Genomic DNA, 20,872 nt, shown 5'->3' on the forward strand with positions numbered 1-20,872 from the left:
GGGTTTGATGAAAGAAGGTTACTATCTTGCTTTTTCAGGGTGAAGTTTCCCTCCTTGTGTTGGTGTTTTCCTCATATTATCCTTTGTAGGGCTGGGTTTGTGGATAGATATTTGGTAAACTTGGTTTTGTCATGGAATATCTTAGTTTCTCCATCTATGGTGATTGAGAGTTTTGCTGGGTATAGTAGTTTTGGCTGGCATTTGTGTTCCCTTAGAGTCTTCATGAAATCTTCCCAGGATCTTCTAGCTTTCATAGTCTCAGGTGAGAATTCTGGTGTGATTCTGATAGGTCTTCCTTTATATGTTACTTGGCCTTTTTCTCTTTCTGCCTTTAATATTCTTTCTTTGTTTAGTACATTTGAAGTTTTGATTATTATATGACGGGAGGTATTTCTGTTCTGGTCCAGTCTGTTTGGAGTTCTGTAGGCTTCTTGTATATTCATGGGCATCTCTCTCTTTAGGTTAGGGAAGTTTTCTTCCATAATTTTATTGAAGATATTTGCTGGCCCTTTAAGTTGTAAATCTTCACTCTCATCTATGCCTATAATCCTTAGGTTTGGTCTTCTCATTGTGTCCTGGATTTCTTGGATATTTTGGGTTACAAGCTTTTTGCATTTTACATTTTCTTTAATTGTTGAGTCCATGGTTTCTATGGTATCTTCAGCATCTGAGATTCTTTCTTCTATCTCTTGTATTCTGTTGTTGATATTTGCATCTCTGTCCCCTGATTTCTTCCCAAGGTTTTCTATCTCCAAAGTTGTCTCCCTTTGAGTTTTCTTAGTTGTTTCTACTTCTGATTTTAGATCCTGGATGGTTTTGCTTAGCTCCTTCACTTGCTTGTTTGTGTTTTCCTGTAATTCTTTAAGAGATTTTTGTGTTTCCTCTTTCATGACCTCAGCCTGGTGACCAAAGTTCTCCTGTATTTCTTTAAGTGATTTTTTTGCATTTCCTCCTTATTGGCTTTTGTATTCTCTTGAATTTCTTTCAGTGATTTTTGTGTTTCTCTTGTAAGGGCTTCTAACTTTTGATTCATTTTCTCCTGAATTTCTTTAAGTATGTCCTTCATGCGTTCCTGTTCCAGCATCATGACCAGTGATTTTAAATGCAAATCTTGTTTTTCTGGTGTGATGGGGTATCCAGGACATGCTGTTAAAGGACAGTTGGGTTCAGATGCTGCCATATTGCCTTGATTTTTGTTAGTGACATTCCTGTGTTTGCCTTTTGTCATCTAGTTCTCACTGGTGTTAGCTGGTCTTGCTGTCAATGCTTGGACTCACCAGTGCAAGCTGCCTCTTCCCAGCTGGCCTCTGGTGCACAGCTGACCTTCTGCACTGCCTGGAGACAGGCTTCTGTGGCCCAGACTGTTCAGATCCAGAAGCAGAGACCTGAAGGCTCCTGCCCAGGGTCTGCTGGACTCACCAGAGCACACTGACTGCTCCCAGCTGGCCTCCTGGGTGCCCCTCTGGCCTCTTGCAGGGCCTGGAGATGTGGTGTTGTAGCCCAGGCTGTTCTGGATCCCGAAGAAGATCTGAAGGCTCCTGCCAGAGGCCTCAGGACTGGAACCTAAGCTCTGTGGTGCTGACCCACCGGAGCAAGCTGTGTGCTCCCAGTCTGCCTCCAGGTGCACACCAGGCTCTTGAACTTCCTGGAAACCGAGTGCTGTGACCCAGGCTGTTCAGATCCAAAGCAGACCCCTGAAGGCTCCTGCCCATGTCCTGCTGGACTCACCAGAGCACACTGACTCCTCCCAGCCGGCCTCTGGGTGCCCCTCTGGCCTCTTGCAGGTCCTGGAGATGTGGTGTTGTAGCCCAGGCTGTTCTGGATCCCGAAGGGAGATCTGAAGGCTCCTGCCAGAGGCCTCAGGACTGGAACCTAAGCTCTGTGGGGCTGGACCCATCGAAGCATGCTCTGTCCTCCCAGCCTGCCTCTGGGTGCACAGTGGGCCTCTTATACTTCCTGGAGACCAAGTCCTAATATTCATTTTTAACTAGATATAAGTAGGAGGATGGAGTCCCACTTGAAACAATGCTGCCATCAGATTGGTCTGCAGGTATTCTCTTGATTGCTAATGTTTGTATAACTGTACAGCCCTCAAGTATGTGTGGGTGGGCCTGGTTATATCAAATGGTTGCTGAGTGTGACTTATGGTGAATTGTCCAGTAAACATTGCTTCTCTGTGGTCTATGATTCAGTTCTTTCTTGAAGTTCTTTCTTTGGTTGATGCCAGTGGTAGAATGTCAGCTGGCAGTGTCAGCTGAAATAAACCCCTTCTCACTCAAGTTGGTTTGGTTGTCATATTTATTATAACAGAAGAATCCAAACTTAAAAATCTGACTAGGATAATTACCATGAGGTTGTTTTAAATGAGTTGTTGAATAATAGGTGGATGTCTTTGAAAGTCCTAAATGTTACTTCCACTAATTCAGACTCTAAATACTGCATACTTGGGTCACATAAATTTTATTAAAAACACTAATAATTAATTATAAGTTAGCTTACTGTAATTTTTATTTTATAAACTTTAAGCCTTTTGACTCTAGTAATCTCACAAATATGTTATAGCCACAAAATGTTTTCTTTATAGATTTTTATTTTATAAGCCTTTTTGTGTATGTTTTTATCCTTTCAAAACTTTAAATTAAAAATAAATATATAAATGTTTGCTTCCAGTGTTCACGGAGGCTGCAGAAGAGGTAAGAAAATCGAAGATATCACCTGACTAAGAGGATGGGAAGGAGTGCTATAAAACTGTTTTCTATATATGCTATGTCCATTGCAATCATGAACATGGCACATATGTGTTTACCTGCAGAAGACCTGCATGAAAAACTAAGACATGAAGGGCGGGGGCAGTTAGGAGGGAGAGGGGAGTCAGCATAAGGGAGAGAGACAGAGATAGAGATAGAGATGTATGGGGAATTATTATGATGATCACTATGTGTTCTCCACAAAAACTAAAACTTAAAAAGTGTTCTAAAATTGAACACATACATGTTCACACACATTCACATACACCTAAATCTACACAAGATGGAGATCATTAGTGTAGCTGTCTTATATCTCCACAACTTATTTTTTTTCTGAAAGAGCTTAATGGGCAAAACATAGGTGGAACACAACTGTTACCTAATGTGATAACAACACTCTGTTCTGGAATACCTCCTGAGAGACCTCCCCAAGAATCTTCACGGGGAGGTGTGACTCTTCACAAATATATCTGTCATAGGTTTCCTTTTCTCCTTCATCACATACTTGCATTCTGGGGATTTCTTTCTGATGAAAACATTTTGCTGTTGGGATTCATTGTTTCCACCTTAAGGAGCTTGCTGAAATCTACAAGAAACATCTGATGAGCCTTCAGTGTGAGTCTTACGGTTATTTTATTCTCCTGTGTCCTTTATTCTTGCCTCTTCTTCAACTGCATGTTCTTGTTTCAGTGCCAGCAGCGCCTCATTAATCAATTCCACAAGAAACATACCTAGGAACTCCTCAGCACTGTCTTTATACAGGTTCTGGCTAAAAGTTTTTGTCAGCTGAACTACAGCCTTGATGAGTTTGGAAACTCCTTGCTAAGAAATTCCTTGAAGTTATGAACAAACATTTCAGTGCTTCTTTGGGTACCATTCACATGCTCTTTGGTAACATTAGCAGGAGCCCAAGCAAGGTTCTTGTTGCAGTCACTGATGCTATAGTCCTTGCAGCTCAGTGCTTTCTGTAACATTCACTTTCAGCAATGGCCCAGGGCAAACACATTTCAAATAGTAGGTTTAAATGCTGCTATATCTCTTTGGCACATTAGCCCATTTATAAGTAGTGAAATTTGAAGGAATTAAATACTACTTTGATAATGGCATAAAAATCAATAAAATGAAAGATGTATAGAAACATGAGTTTAAGTAAAAATTGGAAAGGAATATTATTTTTCAAACAACATTTCTCAGTTTTGTTGGCATAGTAATTTGAGGGAGCATTGTGGGAGAGGATCTTGGTCATCAGTACTGTGTTACTGCTCATGTGACTATTTGTGGACATGGGAAAAAGACTGAGAGCTTTCTTTGTTCAAGATTCCAGAATACCACTTTGCAGTCTGTAACAATAGTCAGCAATATAAGTACCATCTTCTTCTTAAAGGCTTGAATCTTGGTATTGACTTGGTCTCCTCATAGATGATGGTCCTGCGAGACAGTCATTTTAGCATATGGAGGTTTCAGCACACTGAAGTTTTCCTCTGCTAAACAATTTCCCATTCACTAACGCTGCTTTCCAGTAGCATTTCCAGCCATACCCCTTACCTACACATTGGGCAATGTACAATAATTATTGACCCATTGAAAGCATTTATAACTAGGCAGTAAATTCAATGCTGTGGACTGATGCAGCCTTTTCCAACATCACAGAGTGTGGCTATGGCTGTGACCACTGCGGTGCTGAAGGAGATACATGCGCGTGGCTGTTTTCAAATCAGCTCTTTACAAGTTTATTTATTTTTTTTATTTTTTTTATTTGTTTTTTTTGTATTTGATACCAGCCTTTCTGAAAAATTGGCTAGATTTTGCCTCCAACCAAGTAGAACCTTCAAAAGCATCTATCACTTTGTTCTAAAAATATTTTTCCCTTTTACCGAAGATATATTTCCTCATATGCTATATCCTGATTAAAGTTTCCCCTCCCTCTGATCCACCCAATTCCTCCTCACTTCAGATCCACCCCCTTTCTGTCTCTCAGTAGAAAAACACAGGCTTCTAAGAGATAAAAACAAAAATAGCAAAATAAAATATAATAACATAAACTTAAAGTATCTTATCACTTTTGTGGGTCTGTGTACATTTTATCAGTGGTTTTATTTCCTTTTCAGTGAGAAATGGTTTGGGGTTTTTATGGTGACAATGTGAAATTTGTAGGTTACTTTGGGAAGTGTGGGCATATTAAAAATGTTCAATATTGTGGTTCTCCAAAGGCTTGTACTTGCTACTTCTTCCAGAAAGTAAAGAAAAATAAGGCATGCTCTCTTTCGCATTGCTATGGTCACCTATTGCATACATGTGTAGTGTGAAATATTAAAAAAGGCACCGACGCTACTGCCAGCAATGCTCCAGTGGGTAGGCCAGCCAGACACCTGCAGGCAGACTGGCCTGTTCTCATCTCCGCAGACTGACACTGAGCTCTGAGATCTCTCCACCTGGCTCGCTAGGTTCCCACGGTAGGTTGCTGCCACGCTAGACCCAAGGCTTTTGGGGTTCCATTTCTTGCAAACCCACACTTTGCCGTGGTACCTTTCTCTCTGGAACCCAGTTGAGTCGCTGCGTGAAGGAAAATATCACACAAACTTACTTAAGAATCAACAGGTAAATCAATTGTTAGGCATAGCAACTAGCATCCTAATCTATAAGCCACTCTAAGTTAAATCTGTGATGGCGGATCCCAACTGGATCTCTTCTCTGAACCAGAAGTCCCGCCTACTCATTCAGCGATTGGTTCCTTGAAATCTTTAGTCATTAGGGGAAGGTTCATATGTCACTTGAGAAAGTGAGTCACTCCTCATTCCAGGCAGCCCCTCTTGGGGAAACAGAATTAGCATCAAAATACAAACAGCACCAGGTCTTTCCACAACATACATGTGTATTACATGTCCACTCACATCTGCTTTAAATTGTTTTAAATGAGTTTTATCCTTGAAATTCTGTAAAGATAAAAGTATTTAAAAATAAAAATGCAATATTGCAAATCAGCATGCATGTGTATTTGTGTGTATTTGTGTATCTATGTGTGCATGTGTGTGCATGTGTGCATGTGTATATGTGTGTATGTGTTTATGTATGTATGTGAGAGCATGTATATATGTGTATGTGTCTATGTATTTGTATGTATGTGTAAGTGTGTATACATATATGTGTATGGGTGTGTATGTGTGCTTGTGTATGTGTGTGTATGTGTATGTATATGTGTGTATGTGTGTGTGTATGTTTGTGTATGTGTGCATGTGTATGTACATGTATGTATGGTAATCAGAGGTTGACGTCATGTGTATATGTCATCATTTCCCACTATAGTCTTTTCTTAAACCTTTTATTGAATTTGTTTTTTCTTGCATATATAAAGTATACTCTGATGGTGGTTGTTGTTCATTACAGAAAGTCCTTGTCCATGCCTGTATTTCCAGATGTTTCTTCAGTATATTTTTTTTTCTACCAGTTTCAGGTGTTACATTAAGGATTTGAGCAATTTGTAACTAATTTCTCTACAGGATAAGAGATGGGATTTGATATCACAATTCGATATGTGGACATTCAGTATTCCCGTCACCATTTGATGGTCATCTTCTCTCCAGAATAGGCTTTTGGCATCTTTGTAGCTGATCTTTGTAGAAAGACTATTTCTCAGCATACTTTACTTGCCTATAGTACTTTGTCCACCACTGAGGCCTTGTGGTCTCTGCATTCCAGGTTAGAGGCATTATAGGAATCAAGCAGATTTTATATGTATGTATGTATGTATGTATGTATGTATGTATGTATGTATGTATGGTGTGTGTGTGTGTCTGTCTGTCTGTCTGTGTTCTCATGCATGCATGTATGTGAAAAACTGAAAAAAGTAGCCATGAATTTTAAAGAGGGCAAAGTGGGGATGTGGGATGTGGAACCTAGGGAATGTTACGTGGGAAGGTTTGGAGGGAGGAAGGGAAGAGAAAGGCCTTAGACAAGCATTTCAGCTCTCTTTATTCTATTCAATATAGTGCTTGGAATCTTAGCTAGAGCGAAGGAAATAAAATGAACTTAAATGGAAAACTGCAAACTCAAAGTCTCGATTTTAAGGAAGTGCTTAAAATTTCTTCCCATTGACTTTATTATGTTGAAATGCGTTCATTCTACTGCTAATTTCTTCAGGGCTTTAAAGTAAAGTGCTGTCAAAGTTCTGTGTCTATTGAGATCACCATGTGATTTTATTTTGTGAATCTATTTGTATACTTTTCTTTATTTATTGATTTAGGCACAATGAATCACACTTGGATTCCAGAATAAAGCCTACTTGGATATGATAAATATATAATTTTGAATATGCTGCTGAATTCAGCTTACAAGTATTTTATTGCAAATCTTCATGTTTTTCTTTTTATGGAGGCTTTTCTATAGTTTTCTAGTGTCTTGGTTATTAGGATAATTCTTTACAATTTTTCTGTGATAATTTACATTTTAACTGTATATCCATTAGCACATTGTCCTAGTCCCAGCTTTGTTGCTGTGATTAGATGCCATGACAACAAGCAACTAATGGGAGTTTATTTCAGCTCACAATTCCTTCTTATAGTCAACCATTGCAGGAACCAAAGCAAAAGAAAGTCAAAGGAGTTATTCATACCATTTCCACACTCAAGACCAGAGAGAGACAGAGACAGAGAGACAGAGAGAGAAAGAGAGAGAGAGAGAGAGAGAGAGAGAGAGAGAGAGAGAGAGAGAGAGAGAGAGGCAGAGACAATATATGGGATTCTATTTGTGCTTAGTTTCCTCTCTATATGTATGTAACCAAGGACCCACCCTGGTGAATGGTGTCCTCTACAATCGTGGGACTTCCTACCTCAGTAACACAATCGAGACAGTATCTTCCCAGATATGCCCACAGGTCAACCTGATCTGAACAATGCCTCACTGAGATTCCCTTCCCAATTGATTCTAGAATAAGTCAAGGTAACAAAACTAACCACCCACAGATATTTTTGTGGCTGTAGTTATTTTAACTTTTCTCCTAATGTCAAGAGTTATTCATGGATTCCCATTATAGTAATGGAAAATTCTGTATTCAGGCATACACTGCCTTTACCAGATCTGTTTGATATTTCACACATTTTTTTGTGTCACTAATTGACATTATTTAATTCCAATCTGAATGATCCTTTTTAAAATTTTTTATAAAAAAGCCTACTGGTGATCTTGGAAAGTCTTTTTCTTTTCTTGCATTTCAAAAGAGCAGATTTCCTAGGTAAAATATCCTTAATTTGCATTTCCCCTTATAGTACTTTGAATTTCACTCTCCATTCTCTTCTGCTTTTGCTGAGAATCTGATGTGGGGGTTCCCCATATACATGATGGCTTTTTTTGTCTTGCTGCTGTTAAAAATCTTTGTCTATGATTTCTGACAAATTATAGAATATTGGTGAATTTGTATTTGAGTGGAGTGTCTTGAGGGAAACTGAAGCTTCATGGACATTCACATATCTTCATACCTATATATCTCCCTAGATTTGGGATGCTTCCAATCTTTTCCTTAAGTAAGCAATTTTGTTTACCTTATTTTCTTCTCATCCTTCAGTAATCCACACATTAATTCTTTGGATGGCATCCCACAAATGTTTTCGGCTTTCACTCCTTCACAGCCATTCTATTCTCTCCATTAATAGGTCACCAAACCCTGACACTCTTCCTGATGTGTAGGCAGACAGGAGCCTAGCATGTCCTCTGAGAGGATCTACCAGCAGCTGACTGAGACAGATGCAGATACTTACAGACAAACCTTGGATTGAGGTCAGAACCCCTATGGAAGAGTTAGGGGAAGGATTGAAGGAGCTGAAGGGAATGGCAAACTCTTAGGAAGACCAACAATATCAACTACCCTTGACCCCTGAGATCTCCCAGTGATTAAGACACTAACCAAAGAGCATACATGGGCTGGTCTGAGGCCCTTGACACATATGTAGCCATGGACTGCCTTGTTTGGCTTCAGACAGAGAAAATGTACCTAATCCCCCACTTGATACCCCAGGGAAGGGGGTATCTGAAAGAGGGAAAGGGGGAAGGGAAGAACCCTCTCAAAGGTGAAGGGGAGGGGGGATGTAGTGAAGAACTCTGGGAGGGAGGATAGGGATGTGGGATAACATTTGATATGTAAATAATTAATTAAAACAAAAGAAAACTTCAAATTACTTATCCACTGTCATTTTCATTTCATTAACTGTATTATTCCTCTATTGGATCTTGTGCATTTAAGGACTAGCTCATGCATTCATTTATTTTTATTTTTATATGTTTATTGTCATGTTCATTATAAACACACATATATGAATATGCACACACATATATGAATCCATTTTTTGAATATTAATCAAGTAGTTGAGAATTTTTATTTGTTCTCTTGATTGAATGCTGATTTTACTAATTATTTCCTGCAGAGCCAATCTGAGCCATTTTTCATACTGTCTTACTGCTTTCAACTGTCCCACCATACTTGACTCACAGCTCTTTACAAAATTCTTCTCTTCTCTGTACTTATTATTATTATCATTATTTATTATTTAAAGCTACTAAAATAATTATTTTGGGATGTAATGAGATCTTATAATAAATTTATATTAGTATCTTCAACATGTCTTTACCTCATGTTCTATATTTAATTCTTTGCAACAAAAATATTTTAAATGTATTGTTTTAGCACTTAAATGATGTATGACTATTTTAATGGTGAATATTTTTAGTACTCTGTTCAATTGGCCGATAAATTTATCCTTCATATTGACCTTAAACATTGTCCCTTCAATCATCATCTCCATTTTCCCTATTTACCATTTCCCTGTAGCATCTATTCATCACCAGTCTTCTTTCTATTCCTGTAGATTTAACTTGGATTTTATATATAAAGGAGATTATATGGCACCTGTGTTTCTGTACCTGCAATATTTCATTTAGCATGATATTCTATAGATTTACCCACAGTATCCCAAAGGACAAAGTCACACAATAGTGAACTATTCACATGGATTTGAAAGATGTAGGGTCTATTCACAAATTCTCTTTTACTTGGGCATGCTTTAGAAGAAATTAGAGTTTTCAGTCCTATGACTGAGCTTGATGGTTCTTTCTAAGTCTCCATACTGGACTTCCTGAAGTGGTTCTGGAACCCCTGTTTCATGTGCTTCCTATTTTCCACCATCTAACCAACAGGTCAGTTCATGTCTTTCTTGTTTCTGCTTCTCAATCAACCTTTCTTACCAGACTCTCTTCTCACAAATATCAACTCTTAAGTGCACAGTTGATAATCTCTCTCCTGACTCAACCAACTTCCCTCAGGTCTTTTACCATAAAGCATAAACACTTAGCTTAGTATGCAGATCTTTCACAATTTCTCCATTACTGATTGCATTGCTGTTTCTCAAACTAAAGCATTTCTTTTAATGCACTCTGCAACCCCCTTCTTGGTTTCATTTTCTTTTTCACCACTCACTTTCTGATTAATCAATACTTATCCTTTCATTCTTCATTATTGGAGATATACATCCCTCACTCTTCATTTACTTCCTATAGATTATAAGCATATCCATCCATGGCCCCTATGTAATGATTGGTAACAGAATTTGTTGGAATTGGATATTATTATGCACCTTTAAGGCAAGTGAAGTTTTGTGTAATTTGTCCCTGCCCTGTTTTGTAGTGTTTCTGCAGCTAGTGTCTTCATAGAATGAATGAAAATGAAAATACATGGTTTGTGATAGAGAAATACAAACTGATTTGTACTTTTTAATTATAACAGCTGTAAACTAAAAACCAATACCAATAGTAATAACAGTAAACTTTAATGAGAGCTTAACATTTCAAGGGCTTATAATCTGAAATATTTATATGCAATGTTTTGTTTAGTATATAAGCGATACTGTGTTGTAAGGACTGTCAGTATCGGCATTTTACATATAATAGATCTGAATCTCTGAGACCTTTGAAGGCACCAGTTAAAAGGATTGATTCGTTTGACAAGTTTGCTTTAATATGTTAATCACTGTCATACGTATTGTTTATATCTGCACTTTACAGATAAGAGAGCTGAAACTCTGACATGAAGTAACTTGTCTATGTTCACACTGATAGCACATATCAAAGCTAGAATTTAGGAACTTAGCAAGCTAAACAATACTCTAATTTGATAACCCAGACAAAATACTAAAACCAACTCATGATTTCTGGGAGGAGAATTAGCCTTTCTCAAGGATGAAGCTCCTTACTGGTAATCTGATGCAGAGTGGTCAGCCTTGAAACAATATACATATAAGCAATAAAACCAGACTCAGCCAATTGCATATATATATTAAATCATATTGTGTCCATAAGGACCATTAGTATCTGAATTTTACAGATAAGAGATATAAGTTTCAGAGATATTTTGAGGCACTTGTTAGAAAGGATTGAATTACAATTGCCTTCTTTAATATATTAACCATTATGTGCCATTAGTACTTCTAATCTCTGAATTTTACAGGTGTTTGAAACAAAAGTAATCAGACAAAGAAGAGGCTATCAGATTGAGAGTGGGGGGATATGGGAAGGATTCTAAAGAAGATAATTGGGAGGGGCTAAAGGGAAGAAAGAGTTGGAGAAATTGATGTAATTATATTTCAATTAAAAGCATAATTAAAAATAATCATTTAAATGAAAAGTGTGAAAATATTTTCAATTTATTTGAGCAAGAATGTAAATACAATTACCCCATGTTAAATACTTCATGTTATAGCTGGATCTCAAGGCAGATTGATTCTCAACTAACTGAGAAACCACCATATTGATTTCCATACTGGTTGTACAAGTTTGCATTCCCACCAAAAATGGATGAGTATTCCCCTTATTTCCACATCCTTGCCAGTGTGAGCTGTCTGTCACTTGTGTTATTGATCTTAGCCATTCTGATAGGTGTAAGGTGGAATCTAAAATGTAGTTTTGATTTTCACTTCACTTGTTAAAGATGTTGACCATTTATTTCAGTGTTTCTCAGCCATTCGAGTTCCTCTATTGAGAATTCTGTTTGGATCGGTACCCCATTTTTTATTAGGTTATTTTTTTATCTAGTTTTTTGAGTTTTTCTATTGGCTGTTTTTGTGTCAAGTTGACATACACTAGAGTCATCAGAGAGAAAGCCTCAGTTGAGGAAATGTCTCCATGAGATCCAGCTATAAGTCATTTCTTCCATTAGTGATCAATATGCAAGGGCACATTGTGGTTGGTAATATCCCTAGTCCGAAGGTTATAGGCTCTATAAGAAGAAGGGTGAGCAAGCCAGTGGAAGCAAATAAGTAAATAGCCCCCCTCCCCTCATGTCTTTTGTATCAGCTCTGGCCTTCAGGATCCTACTCTGTTTGAGTTCAAGTCCTGACTTCTTTCAGTAATGGATAACAATGTGTAAGTATAAGCCCAATGAACCCTTTCCTCTCCAACTTGCTTTTTGGTCACGGTGTTTAATTGCAGCAATATAACCCCATACTAAGACCAATAGTTTTATTTATTTCTATTGGATATGGAGTTGGTAAAAATCTTTCCCCATTCTATAGGTTGTCACTATGTCTGAATGAATCATAATATCTGTTGTCTTACAGAGGCTTTTCAGTTTTATGAGGTCTCATTTATTAATTATTGATCTTAGTGCCTGCATTATTGGTGTTCTGTTCAGGAAGTCTTCTCCTGGGCCAATGAGTTCAAGGCTATTCCCTATTTTCTTTTCTATAATGTTCAGTGGATCTGGAAGGGAGAGAAGGAGGGGAAAAGTGGGGCCAGTTCTGATATGGGAGGAAATGGGAGAGAAGTACAGAGGGTCAGGAATTTGAAAGGATGTGTGTAGCAGTAGGGATAGGAGAACTATCCCTAGGGGTAGTCACTAGAAGGTCCTAGATGCCAGGAACCCAAGAGGTCCCAGAACCCAACAGGGAGGAAATTAGCCAAAATACCTAACAAAGGGGAGATAGAACTGGTAGAGACCATATCCAGTGGATAGGTACACCCTTCGTTTGAGAGATGGGGCTACCCACCCATCTTGAAAATATTAATTCAGAATCCCCCCTGTCAAAAGGAAATGCAGGGTCAAAGAGTGGAGGAGAGACTGAAGGAAAGGCCATTCAGAGACTGTGCCACCTAGGAATCCATCCTATTTGCAGAAACCAAAACCAGACACTGTTGCTGATGAGAAGAAGCACTTGCTTACAGGAGCCTGGTAAAGCTGTCCCCAGAGAAGGTGTGCTAGAGCCGGACCAATAAAGATGAGATGTAGATGCACACAGCCAAACAGACTGAATGCAGGATCCCCAATGGAGAAATTAGGGCACGGATTGAAGGAACTGAAGGGGTTTGCAACCCCCTAAGAAGAACAACAATATCAACCAACCAGACCCCAAAGCTTCCAGGGGCTAAAACACCAACCAAAGAGTTCACACAGGGGATTCATGGCTTCAGCTGGATATGTAGAGGAGGGTAGCCATATTGGGCATCACTGGGAGGGGAGTCCCTTGGTCCTGTGGAGGTTCCCAGGGTAAGAGAATGCTAGGGCACGGAGGCAGGAGTGGGTAGGCAGGTGGGGGAGCACCCCTCATAGAGGCAGGGAAAGGTTGTGGAGGGGAAACTGGGAAGGGGGATAACATTTGAAATGTCAATAAATAACATAACCAATAAAAATGAAAAAAAAGGCTCAGATAGATGGTTATATAATATTAGTGACAAAATGATGGTCTCCTCCATGAAAGGTCTAAATTTGATTTACATATTCTACTCTTTAAAGGAGGTAGTTATATGTGCAATAGAAATAGAAGTTGGGTGCCTGGGGACAGCCCCTGAAAGTCTTCTTTCTTGTTTTTGGTTCTTTTCCAGGCAGTGGAGGGGGAAGAGCACCAGAGAGTGTAAGAAAGTATTTAGGGCTGCTGTATAATAATAAACATTTACCTGTCTTAAGTCTAAGTCACTTTGCTGTCTAGCTGACCTGCTTTCTGCATTCCCCTGAGGCTAGAAACTTTAACACCTCATCATAAAGCAGCAGGGGACCAAGTGAAAGGATTTATTGCTAGTGCTCCTTTCTTTGGTAAGTCAATCAGAAGCCTCTCTGGCTAAGCTAGTTTACTCTTTGTGAACTGGAAAGGAAGGAAAAGAAAATAATTAAGATGTTGTATACAGGCCTTCTGACAAGGCAAATCAAGAGCTTATCTGCTTTTCTGAGGACTCCACAGTCCGAAGTTCTCCCAGAAGATCTGCTGCACCCAGGGCAATATATAAGGTAGTCTCCCAAATAATAACAGCAGCTGGGACCCTTGCCCTCCAAACCCAAGAGCCCAGTGGACTGGGTACCCATCCCTTCCTCTGGAACTCCACCTCCCTACTGGTCTGTGCCTTCTGCCAGGACAGATCATCAGTTTGTCTGCCCCTCTGAAGACTACACAGTCTGAAGGCCTCACAGAAGATCTCCTGCATCGAGGGTGACAGACCCCACTGTCTGAAGGACTCCCAAGAGATCTGCAGCATCCAGGACCTCAGGTCTCTTAGGAGACCTGCAGCAACCCAGGGACACAGGAGGCAGCCTCTAGACAGAGACACCCAGGCCAGTTAATACCAGAGATAACCAGATGTGGAGAAACCAGACCAAGACCCTAAGCAACAAAAGCCAACATACTTTGGCACCATCAGAAACTACTTCTCCCACCACAACAAGTCCTGGATACCCCAAAACACCTGAAAAACATGATGCTTACCTAAAATACTATCTCACGAAAATAATAGAGTTCTTAACAAAGGATATAAATAACTCACCAAAAGAAATAGAGATAAACACAGGTAAACAGGTAGAAAGCATTAAAAAGGAAAAATCCCTTTAAAAAATACAGGAATACACAATTAAATATTTGAAGCTGAAGGAATTGAACAAAGTAGTCCAAGACTAAAAATGGAAGTAGCAACTATAAAGAAATCACAAATAGAGACAACTCTGAAAATGGAAAACCTAAGAAAGATGTCAGGAGCTACAGATGTAAGCATCAACAACAGAATTCAAAAGATAGAAAAGAGAATCTCAGGTGTAGAAGATACCTTAGAAGATATTGACACAACAGTCAAAGAAAATACAAAACACAAAAACTCCTAACCCAAAACATCCAGGAAATCCAGTATGCAATGAAAAGATGAAACCTAAGAGTAATAGGAATAGAAGAGAACAAAGATTCCCAAATCAAAGAACCAGAAAATATATTCAACAAAATTATAAAAGAAAACTTCTAAATCATAGAAGAAATGGTCATAAATGTACAAGAAGCCTACAGAACACCAAATAATTGGACCAGAAAAGAAAATCCTCTTGTCACATAATAATCAAACACTAAATGCACAGAACAAAGAAAGCATATTAAAATCCATAAGGGAAAAAGCCAATTAACATAAAAAGGCAGACCTATCAGAATTACACCAGACTTCTCAAAAAAGACCTTAAAAGCCAGAAGACCTTAGACAGATGTCATGAAGATCCTAAGAGAACACAAATGCTAGCCCAGGCTACTATAACCTACAAAACTCTCAATCATCATTGATGGAGAAACCAAAATATTCCAGGACAAAAATAAATTTAAACAATATCTCTCTACTAATCCAGCCCTACAGAGGATAATAGACCTGTGGTCCTGGCTGCTGCAGATCTCCTGGGAGTCCTTTAGACAGTGGGGTCTGTTACCCTGGATGCAGGAGATCTTCTTTGAGGCCTTCAGACTGTGTAGGGTACCTACACCAAAGGGGGAAAAAAAAGAAATTAATCATCTTACAACAAAACCAAAAGGAGTGAATCGCATACTCATATTGCTACCTACAGGAACAAACATATCAGGAACTAACAATCATCTGTCTTTAGTATCTCTCACTATCAACCAACTCAATTCCCCAATAAAAATGACACAAGCTAACAGACTGGATATGCGAGCAGGATCCAGCATTTTGGGCTGCACAGAAGAAACACACATCAACAACAAGGACAGACACTACCTCAGAGTAAAACCTCGGAAAAATTCTTCCAAGTAAATGTTACCAAGAAACAAGTGGGAGTTGCTGTTCTAATATCCAATAAAGTAGACTAAACCAAAAGTTATCAAAAGAGATGGGGAAGGACACTACACACTCATCAAAGAAAAAATTCACCAAGAGAAAGTCTCAATTCTAAACATCTATGCCCCAAATGCAAGGGCACCAACATTTATAAAAGAAACTTTACTAAAGCTCAAAACACACATTGAACCTCACAAAATAATAGTAGGAGATTTCAACACCCCACTCTCACCAATACACAGGTCATTGAAACAGAAACTAAACAGAGACACAGTAAAAATAATAGAGGTTATGAACCTAGTGGATCTAACTTATATACAGAACATATCACCTTAAAACAGAAGAATATACCTTCTTCTCAGTACCTCATTACACCTTCTCCAAAACTGACCACATCATTGGTCATAAAACAAGCCTTAACAGATATAAGAAGATTGAAATAATCTCATGCATTCTATCAGATCATGGACTAAGGCTAGACTTCAATAAGAACAAAAAAATAACAGAAAACCCACCTACCCACGGAAACAGAACAACTCTCTGTTCAATGATAACTTGGTCAGGGAAGAAATAAGAAAGAAATTAAATATGAGACTAGGAGGGGTCTACACAGGAGAGGGGAGGGGGAAGGGAAAGGGGTTCACCTGGCAGTCAACATGTAAAATAATGCAAATGGACTCTTTCTTATCTCCCTGTACAAAGCTCAAGTCCAAATGGATCAAGGACCTCCACATAAAACGAGAAACACTGAATCTAAGAGAAGAGAAAGTGGAAAAGAACCCCGAATACTTGTGCATAGGGGGAAACTTCCTGAATAGAATACCAATGGGTATGCTTTAAGAACAACAATCAAGAAATGGGACCTCATAAAATTGAAAGGCTTCTGTAAAGCAAGGGACACTATCAATAGGACAAAACGGCAACCCACATGTGAAAAAATATTTATCAACCCTATATCTGATAGAGAGCTAATATACAAAATGTACAAATAACTCAAGAAAGCAGACTGCAAATAACCAAATAACCCTATTAAAAAGTGTTATACAGAGTTAAATAGAGAATTCTTAACTAATCTCAAATAGATAAGAAACACTTAAATGTTCAATATCTTTAGTCATCAGGGAAATGCAAATCAAAGCAACACTGAGATTCTACTTCACAGCAGTCAGAATGGCTAAGATCAAAAACACAGGTAACAGCAGATGTTGGTGGAGATGTGGAGAAAGAGGAACACTCCTCTATTGTTGGTGGGATTGCAAGCTGGAAATCAGTTTGGCTGTTCCTCAGAAAATTGGACATAGTATTACCTGAGGACCCAGCCATATCACTCTTGGGCATATACCCAAAAGATGCTCCAACATATAACAAGGATACATGCCCCACTATATTTATAGCAGCCTTATTTATAATAGCTAGAAGCTGGAAACAACCCAGATGTCCTCCAGAATGAATATAGAAAATGTGGTACTTATATACCATTGGAGTACTTTTCCATGATTAAAAATGATGACTTCATGAAACTCGAAGGCAAATGGATGGAATGAGAAAATAGCATCCTAAGTGAGGTAACCCAGACACAAAAGAACACATATGATATGTTCTCACTAAATAAGTGGATACTAACCAAAAAGCTCACAATGCTTATGATACAATCTATAGACCATGTGGAGCATAGAGGAAGGAAGATCAGGTGGTGGATGCTTCAGCCCTTCATTGAGCGTGGAACAGGATGATTGTGGGAGATGGAAGGAGGGGGGGAAGGGAGGGAGAAAGGAGGAGGAGGAGGAAATAAGAGGGGCAGTATCAGAAACTGGAGATGTGAGAGAGGTACAGAGGGTCAGGAAATCGAATAAAAATAGCTAGCAGAGGGGATGAGGACCTGGGGATAGCCACCGGAGGGTCCCAGACACTAGAGTAACGTGAGGCTCCCAGGACCCAATGGGATTGACTTTACTCAGAGACTTTACCTTACGCGCAGAGAAGAGGGAGATAGAACCTGTGTAGACCACCTCCAGGAGATAGACACACCCCCTGGTTGAAGGATGGAGCCACCTACTCAGAAATGTTCCTGTCCAAAGGAAGAACAGGTACCAAAAAAAAAAAAAAAAAAAAAAAAATGGAGCCGAGACTAAAGGAAGGGCCAACTAGGAACGGCCTCACCCGGGGATTCATCATGTCTGCAGACACCAAACTCTCAGACACACGATTTCTGTGGCCAAGAGGCACTTGCGGACAGGAAACAAGTATGGCAGTTCGTGGGGAGGTCTGGCCAACCACTGACCAAAGTAGAGATGGATACTTGGAGTCAACCATCAGATTAAACTCAGGGAACCTGGTGGGGAGCTGGCAAAAGGACTGAAGGAACAGAGGGGGATTGCAATCTCATTGGAAGAACAACATAGGCTGTCTTGACTACCTAGTTCTCCCGGGGTCTAGACCACCAACAAAAGAGTGTACTTAAAAGGATCTTTGGCTCCAGATACATTTGTAGCAGAGAATGATCTTGATTGACAGCAACTGGTGGGGAGGCCCTTGGTTCCAGGGAAATTTCATGCCCCTGAGTAGGGAGATGTTGGAGCGATAGAGTGGGAGAGAGTGGGTGGGTGGAAGAGCACTCTCATACAGACAAAAGGGAGGGGATAGAGCAGATGTGGGATGGGGGTGTGGCAGAGAGTAACCCGGAAGTGGGATATCATTTAAGATGTAAATGAATGGAATAATTAATAACAATAAAAGAACAAAATTAAAAAAAAGTCCATTTACTCAGAAATTTTGTTTTGATTTGCAGAGTTGGATTCTGGGAAGCAGTTACCAGGAACTTTAGAAAACAATTGTAATGAGAATAAAGATTATTTACTGCTTCTTTCCTGAGTTTGGACATTTTGCAGTCATGTTGATGGTCTTAATTATGAGGTTTTGAGCCAGGTTGAAATGTTCAAGCTAAGACTCTCCGAAACGTAGAGGTGAAATTTAATTTTGGACAGGGCACCAGTTTGTAAATAAACTGTTTCTTGAGGACAGGGATAAAAGGTACAGAAAATTACAATCTACATCCATTTTGCAGCCTTTATAGTTGTATACCAATTATGTCTGCTACTTCCATTCTGCAGGACTATAGGTGCCAAGTCCTGCATGTCAGTGGAAGGGATGGTGTGCCATGTTTTCCTGCTCTGGGAGCTGAGCCAGCAGGTCATGGGCCTCCATGAGTGTTGACAGTTGCTGGGTGTAAGGTTTGTTTGTATAATATATATTCTTTACTTCAAGTTCCTCCTTTGAGAAATATTCTCCCTGCCAAGGTTATCAGGAAATATTTTCTCTGCCAAGGTAATTGGGGAATGTCCTCTCTGCCAAGGTTAATGACTCCATGAAAATCAGAAACAACATTCTGGGAGGCAATGTGTTTCCCCATCCTTAGCAAAAATGATAAACTACTGTGACCTTCAGGACAGCTCTTGAGGCTGTGGGAAAGAACTCTGAAAACACTAGGTCTGAAACATATAGTTTCTCAACTAAGTAAAACACATGGATGGCAATATGAATTATATGAAGGATTCATGGACAAGAACAGAGGCAGTGCACTATACACCAACTTATCAGAAAGATACAAAGGCAGGCAGATCCTTTTTTTTTTATTCTATATATTTTTTATTTACATTTCAAATGATTTCCTGTTTTCTGGCCCCCCACTCCCCGAAAGTTCCATAAGCCCTCTTCCCTCCCCCTGTTCTCCCATCCACCCCTTCCTACGTCCCTGTTCTAGTTTTGCCCTATACAGCTACACTGAGTCTTTCCAGAACTAGGCCACTCCTCTCTTCTTGTACATCATTTGATGTGTGGATTATGTTTTGGGTATTCTAATTTTCTAGGCTAATATCCACTTATCAGTGAGTGCATACCATGATTAATCTTTTGAGACAGGGTTACCTCACTTAGTATGATGTTCTCTAGATCCATATCTAAGAATTTCATGAATTCATTGTTTCTAATGGCTGAATAATACTCCATTGTGTATATATACCACATTTTTTGCAACCATTCTTCCGTTGAGGGATACCTGGGTTCTTTCCAGGTTCTGGCTTTTATAAATAGGGCTTCTATGAACATAGTGGAGCACGTGTCCTTATTACCTGCTGGGGAATCCTCTGGGTATATGCCCAGGAGTGGTATAGCAGGATCCTCCGGAAGTGATGTGTCCAGTTTTCTGAGGAACCGCCAGACTGATTTCCAGAGTGGTTGTACCAATTTGCAACCCCACCAGCAGTGGAGGAGTGTTCCTCTTTCTCCACATCCTTGCCAACACCTGCTATCTCCTGAATTTTTAATCTTAGCCATTCTGACTGTTGTAAGGTGAAATCTCAGGGTTGTTTTGATTTGCATTTCCCTAATGACTAAATGGAAGGAACACTACCAAACTCATTCTACGAAGCCACAATTATGCTGATACCAAAACCACACAAAGATCCAACAAAGAAAGAGAATTTCAGACCAATTTCCCTTATGAACATCGATGCAAAAATACTCAATAAAATTCTTGCCAACTGAATCCAAGAACACATAAAACCGATCATCTATCATGATCAAGTAGGCTCTATCCCAGGGATGCAGGGATGGTTCAATATACCAAAATCCATCAATGCAATCCACTACATAAACAAACTCAAAGAAAAAAACCACATGGTCATTTCATTGGATGATGAAAAAGCATTTGATAAAATTCAGCATCCTTTCATGCTTAAAGTCTTGGAAAGAACAGGAATTCAAGGCCCATACCTAAACATAGTAAAAGCAATATACAGCAAACCAGTAGCCAGCATCAACTAAATGGAGAGAAACTTGAAGCAATCCCACTAAAATCAGGGACTAGAGAAGGCTGTCCCCTCTCTCCATATCTTTTCAATATTGTACTTGAGGTACTAGCTCAGGCAATTAGACAACATAAGGAGGTGAAAGGGATACAAATTGGAAAGGAAGAAGTGAAACTATCACGATTTGCAGATGATATTATAGTCTACCTAAGTGACCCAAAAAATTCCACTAGAGAACTCCTACAGCTGATAAACAGC

Source organism: Apodemus sylvaticus, chromosome 5 (genome assembly GCF_947179515.1).
Source record: "Apodemus sylvaticus chromosome 5, mApoSyl1.1, whole genome shotgun sequence".
NCBI classification, from domain to species: domain Eukaryota; kingdom Metazoa; phylum Chordata; class Mammalia; order Rodentia; family Muridae; genus Apodemus; species Apodemus sylvaticus.